The sequence below is a fragment of the Anomaloglossus baeobatrachus genome, chromosome 3 (assembly GCF_048569485.1).
Source record: "Anomaloglossus baeobatrachus isolate aAnoBae1 chromosome 3, aAnoBae1.hap1, whole genome shotgun sequence".
NCBI lineage: Eukaryota > Metazoa > Chordata > Amphibia > Anura > Aromobatidae > Anomaloglossus > Anomaloglossus baeobatrachus.
Window position 1 is genome coordinate 350,172,814 of NC_134355.1, and position 19,539 is coordinate 350,192,352.

At 45.3% G+C, this 19,539-nt stretch overlaps 1 long non-coding RNA gene across 1 annotated transcript in view; it reads right to left on the minus strand.

Moving 5' to 3' along the window:
* The window catches only part of LOC142295282 (uncharacterized), a 346,889-nt gene that overhangs the window by 304,331 nt on the left and 23,019 nt on the right, over positions 1-19,539 (minus strand). The window lies entirely within an intron of this gene.

The following is a 19,539-nucleotide window of genomic DNA, read 5'->3' on the forward strand; positions in this document are numbered from 1 at the left end:
ACATAATTTGGGCGATCTTTTGCTATGTCAAAAAAGGACCAGGCTAGGCAAGGCTTAGAGGGCATGCGACCTGTTGATCCACCCCGACTAGTGCTCAGAGGCAGAGTGGTGGCTGAGGATGCAGTTGTAGACGTGCTACCAGTACTCCGACTCTGTCCAGGAAGGCGCAAGGTAACTTCGTCATCAGTTGCATTCTCCTCCACCACCTCTGTTGACCTCCTTGAGTGCCTGACTGTGGGTTGACAGTAGGTGGGATCTAGAACTTCATCATCAATTGTTGTTTGCACTCCCCTCCCCCTCAGACCGAGCCTCTTCTTGCCCTGACCGAATATTTAAGTTGTCATCCCAATCGGGTATCTGCGTCTCATCTTCATCAGTATGTTCCTCATTGTCTATAACCACAGGTGTTACAGTTTGTGACAAAGGGTCAACATTATGCTCAGAAACTTGGTCCTCAGGGCCTGAATCAGAGTCACAAAGGTTCTGGGCATCACTGCAGACTATTTCATGTTCTGTACTCACTGTAGCTTGGGAGCAGACCTCTGATTCCCAGGCTATAGTGTGACTGAACAGCTCTGCAGACTCAGCCATCTCAGTTCCACCATACTGTGCAGGGCTGATGGAGACTTCAGAGCTGGGAGAAAGCAAGTTTGATTGGGATGACAACTCAGAGGACTGCTGTTTTTTGGATGCGGTACTTGAAGTGGCTGAGAGGGCACTTGTTGGACCACTTGAGATCCATTCAAGCATTTTCCTTTTTTGGCCATCATCTACCTTTGTTCCTGTTGTTCGTGTCCGTAAAAAAGGGAGCACATCGGATTGTCCACGGTAAGTAGTAGACATCTTACTTTTGCTGGTAGATGGTCTATCTTCAGCAGATGATAATGGAGCTTTGCCACCTTCCCCACGGACAAACCCTTTTTTTCCTTTTCCACCACGCCTCTTCCCCTTTCCACCAGCATCTGTCATTTTGCCACTCGAGGTGATTGCGACAAGATTGTGCACTAAAAATGTGGTAGTAAAAATTGAGAGGTGGTGTAGATTGCAGCGGTGGTCTAGCTTTATTAACAGCAGAATAATAAAGAATAAATATCCCTGACAATGCAACTACGGCCCTTAAACTGGCAGCATAAATTGCTAGTATAGTGGCTTAGTTATAATGAGTTGGAGTGTGCAATGCAGGCAGACGTGCTGCAAATGTCTTTGCACTAGTGTGACTAGACAAAAGTCCAATAGCCACGTTTAGGATGCCACTAGGTACACTGAGTGTTTGCTAGTATAATGGCTTAGTTATAATGTTTTGGAGTGTGCAATGCAGGCAGACGTGCTGCAAATGTCTTTGCACTAGTGTGACTAGACAAAAGTCCAATAGCCACGTTTAGGATGCCACTAGGTACACTGAGTGTTTGCTAGTATAATGGCTTAGTTATAATGAGTTGGAGTGTGCAATGCAGGCAGACGTGCTGCAAATGTCTTTGCACTAGTGGGACTAGACAAAAGTCCAATAGCCACGTTTAGGATGCCACTAGGTACACTGAGTGTTTGCTAGTATAATGGCTTAGTTATAATGAGTTGGAGTGTGCAATGCAGACAGACGTGCTGCAAATGTCTTTGCACTAGTGTGACTAGACAAAAGTCCAATAGCCACGTTTAGGATGCCACTAGGTACACTGAGTGTTTGCTAGTATAATGGCTTAGTTATAATGAGTTGGAGTGTGCAATGCAGGCAGACGTGCTGCAAATGTCTTTGCACTAGTGTGACTAGACAAAAGTCCAATAGCCACGTTTAGGATGCCACTAGGTACACTGAGTTTTTGCTAGTATAATGGCTTAGTTATAATGAGTTGGAGTGTGCAGAGGACAGGAGGGTACAGTGCCAGGGTTGTGGGGCTCTGGGTAGAGGAAAGGAAGCCTGCCTTTCTATTCCCTCCTAATGGGGAAATGCAGCGACGAAATCCCTGACCTTAGCTACACAGACGCTGTCTCTGTTTTCAGGACCTGTCACCTATGGCTCTGACCCTGCCGGTACAAGCCCTTAAAAGGACTTATAGAAAGTACTATCCCTAAGCTGTCCAGCGCTGTGTATGGAGCGCATACAGCAGTATCGGCGATAGGACAAAGGACGGACCTGCGCCAGTGATGTCTGACACCAAGGACGCAGAAGGCAGATAATGGCGTGCTGGAGGAAAATGTCCGTTTTTATAATGCAGGGACATGTGACATGGACATCCTATCACACATGCCGTTGCTTCTCTGGCTAAAAGTCCACTTAGCTGTGTGTGTGTCTGGGATTGGCTGACATGCTGGCCCGCCCCACAAGACGCGCGCGCTTAGGGAAGGAAGACAAGGAAAAAAAAAAAAAATGGCGATACAAACAGCAGTGATCTGAATGCGCTGTTCACGCACACTATACACTGAAATTTCATAATAGTGTGAGTCACAGAGTGACTTACACTATTACAGCGGAAAGCCAGCTAGGAATTAGCTGTTTTTTTGCTGCTAGAACCATTATCGAACGTTTCTAGAACTATCGAGCTTTTGCAAAAAGCTCGAGTTCTAGTTCGATCTAGAACAGGCCCCAAAATCACTCGAGCCTAGAACTGGAGAACCTCGAACCTAGATCCGCGCTCAACTCTAGAAGTAATTGATTGGCAATGGATGACATTATGTCATGCACACTGTCGAATGTGTTCGTAAACACAGCATGACAGTTGTGCTCAGACCTACAGATGTCTGGCGCACAACAAAACACACAATGTACAAGGAGGACACCGGTTACACTTTAACAACAGTGGGCCCTGGTGCTAGGTAGGAGGGAGATGGGACACCTACTGCACTTACCTGCAGCTGTGCCCTAGGCTCCCTAGCCAGCCTTATACAGGTTTTTTCATCCCATTGTGGCGCAGGATACCTAATGCCCTCACAAGCCCTGTACTCAGCCTCAGTAGTGAGATGCAAACAGAGGAAAGGATCCGGCACAAACTCCTCTGGATAAAATGTCAAAGCTTTATTAGCAAATATTAAAAAGGTTCCATCCGTGTAAACAAAAGGAGGGAGTTATCCCATGGAAACTTTACGCGTTTCGGACTTCCATATTAAAAGCAAAGAGTCCTTAATCATAAGTAATCCATGTACACCACACAGCTACTAAAATAGACTAACTCACTATATGGACACAGAAGGAAAGCTGGCCATCACTAATTGCAAGCAACTGGCAGTGGGTGTAAACCTTCATACATAATTGCAATAGGATGAACTAGCAAGACTATATGTGGTTAAAGGCTAAATAAAAATATATACATATCAACTTAACACAACTAAATACATCAATAATAATGAAAAAAGTCATTAATCCAACCGTCCAGACCACCAAAAAACACATAAATATGTCAGTGAATATACAAATGTATGCATGAGTGAACAATCAGGTATAAAGACAGCTTATATTAAATCTCATCATCAGGTGGGCAAGAGTCCTAATGAAAATGCATGTGTATATCAGAAAAGGAGAATCCTCAAATGTAAGCACATAACCTCCAATATATTCATAGATTATATGAAAAAACGTATATAAAAGAATTTTATTATTTTTTATTTTTTTATTTCTTTATTATTATTCTTTTATTTTTTCTTTATCTATACATATATCTCTGTGCGTGTATATAAACAAATGATTGTTCACTAAAGAGAGGAATATTCATCCCAGGACACAAATTGATCTCAAATCACATGCATTTCCATCTATATGTCATGCTCCCTTTATAAAAAAAAAAAAAATATATATTTCTGCTGTCAAAAAAATTTCAAACATGGCAAATGCCAATATAAACCTGCATTAAGGCTAACCACAATCCATGCGCTCTTCAAATAAAGGGAGAAAATTCCTCTAATGGATGTAAAGAAAAAAACGCACCAAATGCCATCCGCTGATAAAAAAACTTTTGAGAAATCGGAATCAGAAAATATATCGCAGATCCGAGCGGTAATTAAAACCGCCTGGGTATCTTGAATCCAGCCGCAGGATCCATTTGGCCTCAGCTAGTAAGAGAGCCTGAAACCAGTAACCCCCACGGGGGGGTCTAGGCACAGACTCCACACCCGTGATCATCAATGATGAAAAATCTGCTGAACGACATTCAATATAATGCCTAGTGAGACCAGATAATGAACGCTTTTTAACCAACACTACATAATTTAAAGAATTACTATCCAGGGCTGCTGACGGGATTCGGACATGTTCAGAGATCCTAGCTCTCAAGGCTCTTGAAGTGCAACTCACATAATTTTAACGCATAGTGTGCATGTGGCTACATAAACCACATGTGTCGAAGCACAGTTAATGAAGGATCGAATGTTAAAAGAATCCTCACCATTAATCACAAGGGATTTGTTGTTACACATAAAGCGACAAAGGCCACAACGATTAGATCCACATTTATTTGAGCCGGTAACACTCAACCAGGTTTTATTAGTTTTTTTAGAAGAAAATAAACTAGGAGCCACTAGATTGCCTATGGTACAAGCTCTTCTAGCCACAATATTAACCCCTGAATGGAGAATCCTATCCAAAATGGTATCCTGTCGCAAAAGGGGAATAAAACGTTGAACAATCCGTTTGATTTGAAAAAAGTCAGTACTAAAAGGAGTAGAAAAAGTAACCCGATTATTAGTGGTGGTCATAATTGCGCGATCCTTCAGTAAATCAGATCTACTTCTACTGGCTGCTATAGAAGTCGCTCTATTGAGAGTACGGTTAGAATACCCTCTCTCACTGAGTCTATGTTTAATATGTGCAGCCTCAGTGTTGTAGGACTCTTCTAATGTACATGCACGCTTCGCTCGCAAAAATTCTCCTACAGGTAAATTGAGCAATGTGTGGGGCATATGACAGCTGCCGGCGTGAAGAGAAGTGTTCCCACAAATAGGCTTCCTATAGAGGGAAGAATGTATAATTCCAGATACAGGATCACCAGACAGCAAGATGTCCAAAAGGGGGGCCGATTCCATGTGCAAATTCATTATAAATCTCAAATTAAGAGAATTACCATTAAAATAAATATTAAGGGCTTCCATGGCCTGCTGGGGGGAACTATGACCATCAATTTTGCAGATAAGGATCTGGTCATCTATGTATCTTGCATACCAAAAAATCGTATCCAGAAATGGATTATTATCTACATAGACATATTGTTCCTCCCAGTAAGCCATGTAAATATTGGCCAAAGCACATGAAAAACTTGCCCCCATAGGGCAACCAGCTGTCTGGAGAAAAAAGGATCCATTAAATTGAAAAAAATTGTGGGTTAGCAAAAAACCAGTGGCCATGAGGATAAACTCCTTAGTAATATCATCCAAAGGACTATATTTCTCCAAATGAAAATACAGAGCTTGGAGTGCCTCCCTATGTGGTATGCTGGGATATAATGAACTGACATCGCTCGTTATCCAAAAGAAATTATCAGACCACGGTATTTTATCCAAACACTGCAATAAGCTCTTGGTGTCTCTTATATAACCAGTAGTCCGCTTCATGAGGGGTTGTATGCAATGGTCCAGCCAATCACTTAGATTACTGGTAAGGGATCCAGTGCTGGCAACTATTGGTCTAAGGGGGGGGAGGAAATACCTTTATGTATCTTCGGAAGACCCTGGAATATGGGGCAAACCGGAGATTCGACAAGAAGATATTCAAAGGTTTTCTTATTAAAAACCCCCCATTCTAGTCCCCGTGATAACAAGGTATGCATTTTCGTGGTAAAATCAGAAGTGGGGTCACCCAAAAGCTGTCTATATGTAGAAGTATCACTTCGAAAAGTATTAATCTCCCTCTCATACAATGTGCTATCCAGCACTACTACTGAACCCCCCTTGTCTGCCTTGCGGACTATGATATGTCCATTGTCCCTTAGATCCCTCAATGCTCTCCTCTCCAAAGGTGACAAATTATCTTGGATTTGAGTTTTATTGGAGAGTAAGCCTCTTACCTCGGACTCAATAAGATCCTGAAACGTGTCCATAATAGGAACTCTAGAGGTGACAGGATAAAAGGCCGAATTCTTAGTAACAAAAGGGGGGGGGGAGTATTCAAACAAGTGTTACTCAAGTCATACAATTGTGTAGTCGCAATCTGTTCTTTTAAAGTCAAAAACAAAGGTACTTGAACCGAAGCAGTGTCAATCGGATCTCTTGTGTCTCTGTCAGTTATGTCATTATTGTCAATGTTATCAGTATCTGAAAAATGCCTTTTAATAGTGAGATTCCTAATGAACTTATTCACATCCCGTAAAGTCTGAAATAGGTCTGCCCGATTATTAAGGGCAAAATTAAGACCCTTCTGAAGAACCTCCATCTGAATGGAACTTAAAACACATGCTGATAAATTAAGTACAGGGATATTCAAAGAACCATGACACGTTAATTCCTCCAATACCTGCGTTTGTTGGGCCGGAGATAATATCTCCTTCCTCCCCCGTTTGTGTTTTCTACCCCCTCTTCGTATCCTGTGCTTACCCCCGTTAAGTTTTTTGAGTGGCGTGAGGTATGGGATCCTCGGCCCGACTCATATGAGCTGACACTCCCATCCGCAGACTCGTTGTCAGTGGATGAGAAATAAACCGTTTTCGCACCCTGTGTCTGTTGATTGCGTTTTTTTAAAATAGACTTAGTCTTATTAGTCAAATGCCAGGTGTACACTTGTTTTGATTCATAATCTCTCATGTCCCTGCGATATTTATTCTGCTTCAGGTCTATAATATCTGATTCCACTCTATCAATAGCATTTTTCAATCTTGCATTAAATTTATCAAATTCCATAGGATTAAACTTATCAACAAGAAACGCATGTATAGTTTTGATCTGAGTGTCCAATTCTAATACACGTTTCTGTTCCTCCTTAATAATAAGATTCATCAAACTGGAGGAACAGGTAGAGAGTATCATATTCCAGTCCTCTAGGAATTGGTCAGAAAAAATGTGAGTAGGAGACTTTTTAATTCTCAGGCCCCTGGGAACCATATGCATCTCTACATATTTACTCAAAGTAATTGAGTCCCACCAGGTTTTAAGGTGCTTAATAGATATTTTTTCAAGGTCCCAAAAGGTATGTGTCTCCTTACCCTGGGGATTGTCCTCCACAATATGATGAGATGAAGGTTGGTTAGAAAATACATCATCCAATCTTTTCTTACGTGTTTCATTGTCCAAGAAATCCAAAGTGTCCATGTCCGTAAATCAAAAGAGCTCTGTGGTATAGGTCCTTGTGATGTAACACGAATGGAAATCCGTTAAGGGGGACGAGGTGCAAATCAAGGATCAAGAAGCATATGTCTGTATCATCTGCGCAGCCACTCCAAAGGTCACAGGGAGCACGAAGGAAGGGACAGGAAACCAATAGTAGAGATAAGGGTATCCTCAGCTTACCTGTTCCTCAGGCTGCCAGTCCTTGCGGGTGCCAGGGATCCACCGGTAAGTCCCAGCCGGTTTAGGAATAAATGCAAAAAGAGGAAAGGATCCGGCACAAACTCCTCTGGATAAAATAGTGAGTCTCAGTAGTGAGATGGCAGGCGAGAAACACTAATCCCACCGCTACAACATCAAAGGTAGGAAGACAGATGGGGTGAAAAAGGATACAAACACAAACTTCACAGCAGCAGCCAGACTCCAAGGCTGCAGACGATGGGACTCAGGAAGAACTCCATCAGCTCCAAGGTGGTCAGTACACCACTGAATTCAATCACCAGGAAAGGCTGATGGGTATTGCGACTACTAGTAGGTGATGGCTATGGTCACAGAATGGCTGCACCTGAAATGAACTGCTAGAAAGCTGCTGGCAATAAAACTGACATTAACCCTTAATACACCAAAGGAAGGAAAATACTTTTTATATTAAAAGCCTCAAAGCACTGTGAGACTCCGGACCTGAACCTGTCACAAGTCTCTTAATGCTGAGAGACCACCGTGATACATAACTGGTTTTGTGACCTGTGAATATGATCAGCAATGGTGGCTGATTAATGTACTCTCCAAAGATTATGATAATGAAGTAGTGAAAGTGACTTTTCGCATCCTTCTAGTCTATCACCGACCTTTGTGTATCCAAGAAAACCAGACATTTTAAAAGTAAAAACAATCAGATATTAACTCAGATGGATCCATATATCATAACGGGCCGCACGTACTCTGACACAAACGGAACTGGTCATTATTAGTAAGAGATTGTGGACAAGATTAAATTTCATCCAGTAGAAGAGACAAATTGATGGTAAAAGATAAGTTTAAAGACATACATCCAATTGTTTAAGACTAGTTCATATTGTTTTATTTTATAGCTTGGTGTTAAAAATATTGATTCTTTTAATTTAGTATTAAACGTATGATCAGGATGAGACTCTATCTACAGAATCTCGCTTCAAAATATGATCCTACAGGGATATCAACTTTAATCCCTGTACAAATGTAACCAAGAACACCAGTAATACATATGCATGTTTTAAAAAATGTATAAAACACAGTGGGGAAAATAGGGATTTGATACACTGCTGATTTTGCAGGTTTTCCCACCTACAAAGAATGGAGAGGTCAGAAATTTTTTTTATTGTAGCTACATATCATCTGTGACAGAAGGAATCTCCCAAAAAAATCCAGAAAATTACATTGTATCATTAATTATAATTAATAATTAATTAACAATTTATTGCAAGAAATAAGTATTTGATACAATAGAAAGAACTTAATATTTTGTGCAGAAATCTTTCTTTGTAATTACAGAGGTCAAACGTTTCATGTAGTACTTGACCAAGTTTGCACGCAATGCAGCAGGGATTTTGGCCCACTCATCCATACAGATCTTCTTCAGATCTTTCAGGTTTCGGGGCTGGTGATGGACAACATTGAGTTTCAGCTCTCTCCAAAGGTTTTCTGTTGGGTTCAGGCCTGGAGACTGTCTAGGCAACTACCTTGAAATGCTTCTTATAGAGCCACTCCTTAGTTGCCCTGGCTATGTGTTTCGGGTCACTGTCATGCTGCAAGTAAAAGCCATGACCCATCTTCAATGCTCTTACTTAGGAAAGGGTGTTGTTGACCAATACAGGTAATTAATACAGGTAATAAGTGCAAAGTAGGAAGGCTTCTTAAAGACAAAATAACAGGTCTGAGACAGCCAGACATCTTGCTGGTTGGTAGGTGATCAAATACTTATTTCATGCAATAAAATGCAAATTAATTATTTAAAAACCATACAATGTGATTTTCTAGATGTTTACGTTTTAGATTCTGTTTGTCACAGTTGAAGTGTACCTATGATATATATTACAGACCTCTCCTTTCTTTGTTGGTGGGAATACTTGCAAAATCGGCATGTTGGTGTATCAAATACTTATTTTCACCACTGTAATTGTGGAGACACAATGCTCTCATCTGCTGGCCTGGCTGTCAGTCCAGAAAATTAAATTTACAGGGAGGTCATCAATGAACCCCATTTCAACCTCTCCCTGGTTAGTCTCCTAGTCCAAATGCATAAGTGCCAGAAGAATGTTCACATGCTGGACACCAGCCAAGGAGGTGGTCATTTGGCTGCCTGGTAAAGGGTATTCTGGGGGAAAAATACAAGGATGATGGAAGACTCAGTGTCTGTAAGTCACCAACCTTGATGGGCTGGATGGGGCAATGGAGATTGGCTAGGCTAGAATGTCCAATCAAGTATATCACTTTCATCACTGATTGTGTATCCCAGGGGTAGCATCCCTCAGACTCTCATGGCTCTTCTTGGCAAATGTTGATTGGCTGGACCAGAAGATGGGCTCTAGGCATGGGGCCCCAGTGTCACAGGTGTGTCACGGGTGACAGTCATGTTTTTCCTGGCAATAGAAGGTCACAGAGTTTGGTTGCACAAAATGCTCCCTAACTTTCTATTGTTCCTGCTGTTAGTATTCATTTAACTAGGTAACTTTCCTGCTGGGTTTTCATTTTTTGCCTTTTAGGACCCAGCAGAGCTCTCCTTCCATCCAGCTGCTAATTATCAGTATTCCTCTTGTGCTTAAATATTGAATATTGAATTCTTATATCTGAATTGAATCTGTGGTATTGTTGCTGAAACTTTGCTAAACGTCTACCTGAGTCATCTGTGGATAAGTAGTTCAAGTAATTTTCCCCTGTGTGTCAGCCTGGTGTCTTCTTTAGTGTTTAGTAGGGTTTACGTAGAGCACATCCAACCCGTTCCCTATTTAGGGTCCAGGAGTAGAGATACGTAGGGTCAAGTATCCAGCTCCGCGCATAGGTGAGGAACCTATCTAGGGTGGTTAGGGGCCCTAGGGACCAGCGGTAGGTTTAGTCAGGAGTTGCCATCTTCCCCTTACCTAGACACAGGGTTCTCCTTTCCCTCCCTTTCGCTGTTTGCATGGTACTTCCATGTGCCTAGCGTGACACCAGGCTTTGGAGACAATCTTTGTTAATATGTTCAAGGAGCCTGCACGTATAACAACGCTGTGGATTGAGCAAGTCACAGGCCCTGTTTGTAAACTTTGTCCTGATGAGGCTTTTGGTTGGTAGTGGGATAATCGTGCTCGAGTAGCTGGTAGTAGGCAAACTGGAAGTCCCAAAACTGATTCCAAAACATAAGCCCTCTCCTCGCTTGAGGTTTTGGGTCCAGTTGCAGCCAACAACTCCTGGATTCAGGCTGCTTGGGACTGATTTGTTGATTGCAGACTGCCATAAGAGCCTTGATCTGGCACACAGTAATTTCTCTGTATCACCATTTGGTCTTCGTCATCCTACATGACGTTCTGGACATCCCACCAGAACAATTCCTGGATCAAATCCGATCGGGTGTTGGTGGCCCTGTATTCAATCAATTGAATCTGACACAGCTCCTGTAGCTGCGTTTTACTGATGAGACTGTATGTTCACTTTGGCTTTCTTCCCAAGGCTGAGCTGGCGGGGTTGGACATGGCAGCATCCGAAACCTGTATGCCTCACCTATGGCTTGCTGGGTATGCCTATATGCCTCCCTGGTTGTTGAGCCCTTGGACAGTGTCTACGAACATCAGTCCCCTGTAACTCCCCAGGATCAGCGAGACTGAGAAGTATCCTACCGCTGCTACCAGTTGTGAAGGCATGAGGGTCAGTGAGTGCTCTATTTAACTGACCATAGGGACCAGGGCTCATCCCACTGAATCACTATCACTTCTTCGTCATGGGCAGAACACTACTCAGACAGCACAGGGTAAGGTAGCTACACATTGATAAGACTTTATTAGTCCACCAACAGACAAAAAAACATATTGTACATTCCCAGCAAGAACACTCAGAGTGCTTATTCTGAGGAAGCAGTGGGGAATCACTTTGAAACGCGTAAATAAATCACTTTTTTCATTCACAAGACGGATTGGACCATCATCTCATTTACAGCAGCTCTAATTGAGCCATGTCTGCCAAATTCCTATCTGTTTCCCCACACAAGTGGCCAGATGCTAAGTCGATAATATTGTTTTTCCAAAATCGCTTATCAAAATTTAAAATTTTACTCCTCAAAAACAAAATATCAACAAACTTAACTAAATGAAGATAAAATTTCAAGTAGCACTTCAAAAAACACCCAAAAAGTAAATATCCTAAGATGTCAGGTAAAATAAATAATAAGATTTGGATCACTTGAAATGGAATAACCCCATATAGATACCCATCAATGGCACTGAAATCTTGTGAATAGGAGATAAGTGTTTTACATATTATGTAACCTGAATGATAGCATGCCAAGGTGAGTAGCTGCATGTATTTTTGTGCATGCTGCTCATAAGAAATTATGATGTTTTGAAATTTGTTTTGGGGGGGGAGGGGTTCATCATTTGCATATCATTAACATGTCTATTGATTCTTTTATTTTCCTAATTACATTACTTCTTTTTGGTTTTGCAATTTCAATGGTGAGGAGCATAATTCACACAACCAAAGTATTTTTATTGTATTCAAAGTTTTGTTCCCTTTTCATTATTCTCTAAATGAGTCATTAATTTATTATGTGTGAACTAAAATGTGCCTTTACATAATACAGTTATTCTTTCATATTCTAACTATAAAAATGTTAACTACAGTTATTTGGTTTGGATATCCTTCTTCTTTTCTTATCAAACAAGTACAAGAAACATTGAAGTAATATCAGCTACCCAAAAGATCTGCTATAATTATCATCATCTTTAATCCCTTCACGCCGTGGCCAATTTCCTTTTTTCCTTTTTTTTTTTTCCTCCCATTCATCCAGGAGCCATTACTTTGTTATTTTTCTGATCACATAGCGGCATGAGAGCTTGATTTTTGCCGGACGAGTTGTACTTATAAATGACAATATTCATATTTTCATGTGGTGTACTGGAAAATGGGAAAAAAATTTCAAGTGTGGTGAAATTGTGAAAAACGGCGTATTATGATTTTTGAAGTTTTATTTACAGCTTTCATTTTCCTGTAAAAATGACCTGGCAATATAATTTTCAGGTCAGTATGATTTTGGTAATACCAAACATGCAAAGATTTTTTTAGATAAATGGTGTGAAAAAATGTTTAATTTTGTAAAGAACAAAAGTTACTCTTTTCTGAGACCCGCAACATTGGTTGATGGGGTATGTGAGGGCTTGTTTTTTTGTGCCATTAGCTCACTTTTTTTATTCAATTTTGGGGGAGATATGATTGATGTTTTGATCGCCTCTTATTCCATTTTATTGCAGTGTTATGGTGGCCAAAAAAATGTAACTGTGGCATTTTGATTAATTTTCTTATTACGCCGTTTACTGATTGTGTAAATTAATTTTATATTCTGTAAGATCAAATTTTTATGGACTTAGTGATGCCAAATATGTGTCTTTTTCTATATATTTTTTTCTTTATTTTTAAAGGAGGGAAAGAGGGTGATCTAAACTTTTATGAATAACACAGCTATTATCTTCTGGGAAAAGTTACAGGTTCCGCATGCGAGCCCGCATCAAAGTCAGGGATCTGGTGTGTCGCCCTGGGCAAGCCAGGGGTCACAGGTCACAACACCACCACACCCCACATCCCAGGTAGGCACACCTAAGCTGAACCAAAAATCCTTGTTGCCTTCCTCCAGAGGCTGATGATGCACACCAGGGGGTGGGCCAGGCGGTTGGCTCCGCCCACCGAGGAGCTCACAACTCTGGAGGCGGGAAAACCAGGCAGATAGCCCCGGGCAGGGGAAGAGTGAAGTCCAGTGCAGGGCTAGAGTAAACAACAGAAAAGTGGAAAAGGAGGAAAGCAAGAAGTGGTGACAGAGCAGAGAGTGTGCAAGCCTGAGAGCCCAGCTTTGTGTAGGGCCAGAACAGCAAGGTCAGCGACGGCGGTGACTGTCCGGAGGGGGACCGTTTGGAAGTTCCTGGAAGGACCCCGTTGGCTGTGTGCCCGGTGGTCTGGAGCAGTGTTCCGAAGGACAGTCAGCACCAGGGCAGGGGCCTCTCGGACCCCGGCAAGGCTTGGAGTCGCCAAATTTGCCGAATCCGTCAGTGAAGGGGACGTAGATTCCCCCAACAACCAAGTCCCGATTGAAGGCAACAGCCCAACCCGTACAACAGAGGCACCGCCACCGCCAGGGCACCAGTCTCTGAGGGCCAGCGCCTGCGGGCAAAGTGTAGTGCTCCTCCGGCCCAGCTTGAAGCCGGGGAGCGGGTTACCGGTGGGGACCCATCGCAACCAACCGTACATACAGGTGCAAGGAAGAGGGACATCACCGTCACCTACCGGGAAAGCAAAGCAGCCGTCTGTGGGACCGTCCTACCAGCCGTTGGTTTACCGTACAAACTGTGTCCGTGTCTCAGGCTGAGTGAGTACCACAGTGCCGCAAGGCACAGCGCTGCCCCCGCGTCCCTGCGCCCACCAGGCCCCGCACCTCACCACCCATCACCGGGCCCCGGGATCACCAACCCCTACCCACGGAGGGGCAACACAACACCTGGCTGCTCCCCATCACCATCCCCGGGATCCCCACTCAGAGCAGCGGTGGTGCAATCACCACAACCGTGGGTGGCGTCACGAACTATAACAATCCCCCACACCCAACCAACAATCCCCTTTCACTCACGGGCGAGGAGTGTCGCTCGAGAAACCCTGGGATCCGGCCCACAGCTCGAGCCACCACTGAGCAGCTGCCGGACCTGAGCAGAGGGGGTGAGCGCGGTGTGCTGACACCCTCCTCCCCGCCCGCAACAACTTGGCATCACGAACAGGATATTACCGCTCTGCCGTCTGGTAGAGGTGCGCCTTGTTACCGCCGGAGGCATCCGGCAGAAAAATTTCAGAAGCCGCCATCTTTGGCGCGAAAAGTTCCCGCTCGAGCGTCTTCTCGAGCAGTAGAGGCGCGAAGGCCAAAACCCTGCCCCGAGAGAGGAGGGGCCGGAAAGAGCTAAGGGGGACGCGATGGCGGCTGGACTCATGTAGCTGCGGCTATAAAAGCAGGGACGCCAGGACTCTGCAAACATCCCGTTCCTGGAAGAAAGAGAGAAAGCCATCATGTGGATGCCGTCCCGCGACACCGTACCCCCCGCGCCTGGAACCGCGGCGTGGGTAGAGATCCGGACCGCGCAGCTCTACCAACGGCTGCAGGTAAAGATGCAGCTCCACATGGAGGAGTGGGAGGCCGACATGGCGGACGTTGAAGCCACCGTGCGGAGACGCGAGGAGGAAGCGGAGAAAGGGAGGGTGAGTGACCCACGTCCCGATGCCCAGGAAGGGCCGGTCATCGCGGCTGCGGGGCCCGGTCCAAGCCCTCTCCCTTCGCTGCCTCCCTCGCCACCCATCCCGGAGGCCGTGACCCCGCCACTAGGCCTGCTACCACCGCAACCGGTAGCAGTACCCAGCGTCCCCGCCCAAGCGGGCCAACCTGTAGCCGGAGCCCGCAGCAAGTCAGCGGTGTTGCCGTGGAAGACTCCGAAGACCGAACCGGAGGCATCCCCTGAGAAACTCCCCGAGCCGGAGCCGATGACCCGCTCCGGGCCGAAGGCCCAGCAGCGGAAAGTTTCTAGGCCCATCCCCCAAACCTCGGCTGAGGTTGCGCCGGGTTGTTGTTGTAAAGCAGCGTCCAAGGCCAAGACACCGCGGGACATGCCACCCAGATTCTTAACAGTGGGCAATGTCCAGGATGTCCCGCGGGGCCCGACCCGTGCGCCGGCGCTGGCGGCAGTGCCGTACTGGGATAGGGAGCCGGTACCGCTGGGCCTGGAGATCGCAGAGAGGGAGCGGAAGAAGGCCGAGCTGGTGGCCAGAGCGATCCGGGAGGAAGAGAATCTCCGGCAAGCGACGTTCCATGACCGGGGACCGCTGTACGAGGGACAGGTGAGGCGGTTTGATGTCCGCCGGGGCTACGGGTTCATCTACGAGCCGGGCCTGGAGGCCAAAGTGTTTGTAGCCCGGCGGGATGTGCATGCTCACCTGCCCGAAGAACATCCCGGCCGTAACCTGATGCCGGGAGACATTGTGCAGTATACCTGGCACTTTGGGGAGCGAGGGTGGTTTGCGCTGGACGTTAACCTCAGGAGGGGCCCGGAAGCCCGAGCGAGCGCAGACCTCTACCCCTTGCCAGCAGCCCCAGCGCTTGAAGAACCGGAGTAGGGCAATGAATGCCCGTAGCACCGTCCCCGTTGGGACCACCAGTTCGTTTGTTGAAAAGTTTGAAAAGTTGAAAGTCCTGCAATGATAAGAAAAATGATGATTACCGAACAGTAACCAGATTATCTTTGTGATTTGCAACCGGCTGGAGCCGGCACCGTTGTCCCCGTGGGGACCGTTTAAAAAGTTATGCATGGGAACTATCCATGGACAAGCCCGTGAACTTGCAGGGCAACCACAAACGTTAGTGGCTTGTAAATATGTTGGGTACCGTTACCGTTTCCGCAGGCCGCCTCCGGAGAGGCAAGTTGGAGGGAGGGCCCTGAGCAGAGCAGGCCAGGGCCCAGCCACCAAAGGAACCGGTGGCTACCCTCTGGAGGGGAAGGACAGATCCCGCTCGGGTACCGTGTGCTGGACTGTGGGTCAAGGGGTGCTGCCTGGGTTTTAGGGGCAGCATCAGGGCCAGGTTACTTGGGTGGGAGAGAGCGGAAACCGTGACCGTATACCGTTGCAACGTTAAAAGTAAAATGTGCCTCCCGTCTTGGGAAGAAGTTATTAAAAATGTTATTATTGTTTGTTTAACCCTGTTATCCCCTTTTTACAGAAAAATAAAACCGGTGTAGGACGGCAGCCCGCGGACGGTCTGCATTTTGCTAAGGGGGAATGTGTCGCCCTGGGCAAGCCAGGGGTCACAGGTCACAACACCACCACACCCCACATCCCAGGTAGGCACACCTAAGCTGAACCAAAAATCCTTGTTGCCTTCCTCCAGAGGCTGATGATGCACACCAGGGGGTGGGCCAGGCGGTTGGCTCCGCCCACCGAGGAGCTCACAACTCTGGAGGCGGGAAAACCAGGCAGATAGCCCCGGGCAGGGGAAGAGTGAAGTCCAGTGCAGGGCTAGAGTAAACAACAGAAAAGTGGAAAAGGAGGAAAGCAAGAAGTGGTGACAGAGCAGAGAGTGTGCAAGCCTGAGAGCCCAGCTTTGTGTAGGGCCAGAACAGCAAGGTCAGCGACGGCGGTGACTGTCCGGAGGGGGACCGTTTGGAAGTTCCTGGAAGGACCCCGTTGGCTGTGTGCCCGGTGGTCTGGAGCAGTGTTCCGAAGGACAGTCAGCACCAGGGCAGGGGCCTCTCGGACCCCGGCAAGGCTTGGAGTCGCCAAATTTGCCGAATCCGTCAGTGAAGGGGACGTAGATTCCCCCAACAACCAAGTCCCGATTGAAGGCAACAGCCCAACCCGTACAACAGAGGCACCGCCACCGCCAGGGCACCAGTCTCTGAGGGCCAGCGCCTGCGGGCAAAGTGTAGTGCTCCTCCGGCCCAGATTGCAGTCGGGGAGCGGGTTACCGGTGGGGACCCATCGCAACCAACCGTACATACAGATGCAAGGAAGAGGGACATCACCGTCACCTACCGGGAAAGCAAAGCAGCCGTCTGTGGGACCGTCCTACCAGCCGTTGGTTTACCGTACAAACTGTGTCCGTGTCTCAGGCTGAGTGAGTACCACAGTGCCGCAAGGCACAGCGCTGCCCCCGCGTCCCTGCACCCACCAGGCCCCGCACCTCACCACCCATCACCGGGCCCCGGGATCACTAACCTCTACCCACGGAGGGGCAACACAACACCTGGCTGCTCCCCATCACCATCCCCGGGATCCTCACTCAGAGCAGCGGTGGTGCAATCACCACAACCGTGGGTGGCGTCACGAACTATAACAATCCCCCACACCCAACTACAAATCCCCTTTCACTCACGGGCGAGGAGTGTCGCTCGAGAAACCCTGGGATCCGGCCCACAGCTTGAGCCACCACTGAGCAGCTGCCGGACCTGAGCAGAGGGGGTGAGCGCGGTGTGCTGACACCCTCCTCCCCGCCCGCGACACTGGCATATGACAACAATGTACATAATATATTAATAAGGGATTAATAGAACATTTACAGCAGACAATCAACAATGTTGTTTCAATTTCTTGATTTCAAGAGATAGAGATTAACCAGTATAGAAAAAAATAGGCTGCATACCAATAAAACTATCTTTATTTGGTGAATTTTTTCTTCTATATTTGTCAACACAATAAGTAAGAAGGGCTATACAGTTATACAAAGCATTGCTAACTAACGCATGGTTGTGATGAGACCCATTTCTAGCTAGTGATTAGTGATGAGCGAGAACTACCATGTTCGAGTACTCGTTACTCGTAACGAGCAGTCAGACACTCGGACAGGTTCTGCTTGTGGACCAAGTATAATGGAAATCAATGGTGAACCCAAGCATTTTTCCAGAAGATCTTACAGAAAAATGCTTGAGTTTCCCATTGACTTCCATTATACGTGGTACACGAGTCGAGCCCGTTATGAGTACTGAGCACTCCAGCATGGCAGTGCGCACCCACTACTAAAAGTAATGTCACTCCTTTCCTTTCAATAAGGATACTTGGATGTAAATGCCCATAAAATCCCTGGGCCAACTTTAGTAAACAAATAAATAGTAGAGAGAGGGCTCTCGACAAAAGAAACTACAGAATGCTATTTCATAGTAACCAGAAGATACATAGTTCTTGCTTGCAGATCTGGTATTTTAGTTCGGTTTTATATTACAATCCTGTGATTAGGCTGTCTATATAATCCTGCTTTCTGAATTGGAGGACTCTCCAGTAATACCAGTAATGTTTATTCGAGTCCTGCAATTTATAACCAATAGTGTCCTCAAAAATGTTTTAAATTTAAAATTATATTCCTGATCAACAATGAAACAGGGAACCAATAAAAATCAGATTAAAATTGTTGGATTGTAGATTCCACAATTTGCTATTTAGTTAGTTTACAATACAACCCGAAACCCAATAATTGGGTTCATAGATAGTGTAGCTTTTTGGCATTTGCCATTAGTAAAATACTAAATCAGCAGAAGCCTAGAAGCATACAGTGACAGATAAGGGCCAGCAATTTAAGTAATGCAAATTGCAGAAACAGGGAGGTTATCCATAGAGTAGAGGTTTGTATAGAAGAATTGGTTCTCATCTACCTTTATTTGCCATGAGCAGCTTTAACTATCACTGTGGGATATATTTCATAGCATCACTTCCAATGACCCTTTGAAGTAATTCAGGTTTGAGTATTCCTCACACAGAGTAAGTCTAATTAAATACAATTGCACAGGGACTTTAGTTTAACAGAGCATAAAATCTTTTCACTTCCAAAAGTGCTGACATTATTAACTAAAATTTCGTAAAGCTTTCAAATTTCAACAGGGCTAGTAAAATATAAAAATATACATTATAACATAACACTTACTGGATCAAAAGACAATAAGTCTTAAAACTCTCAAGTATCTTCAGAGGAGTGATTTCTTTCAGTGTTAAGTTAAAGTACAACCCCAGCAAAACCACACACATATCCTGTATATATATATATATATATATATATATATATATATATATATATATATATATACTAAGACAACTCCTACAAGGGTATATAGACAAAAAACAGATCGATGTTTCACACTATCATCAGTTTCTATTCTGGCTGACATGATCCATCCCATTTTTTCAAATGGCCATTCTTTTTTACAATATGTATATATTGCGCCCTGAGGCAGCCGGGCTGCTCGGATCCGGACGGTCCATGGCTCGAGGGGTACCGGATCCAGGGGCACCAAAGACCAGTTTTACATGAAAAGTAAAAGAAAAAGAAAAAGAAAGTCCACCTACACCACTCGCGGTTTGCGGCCAGGGATGATAGGGCCGCCACTGCGGGTTCCCACTGGGGATGATGGATGGGGGCAGCTTGGATGGTGGAGCCCTCCACGAGCAGGGCTTTTCCCCAGGGGTAGGTGAAGGGTTAACGTGGCAGCGCAGCGCAATAAGTCAGTCCAGACAGGGAGTGCAGTTTGATTGTCTTTACTTACTGGATTCACGCCCTGGGGATGTGCTGGA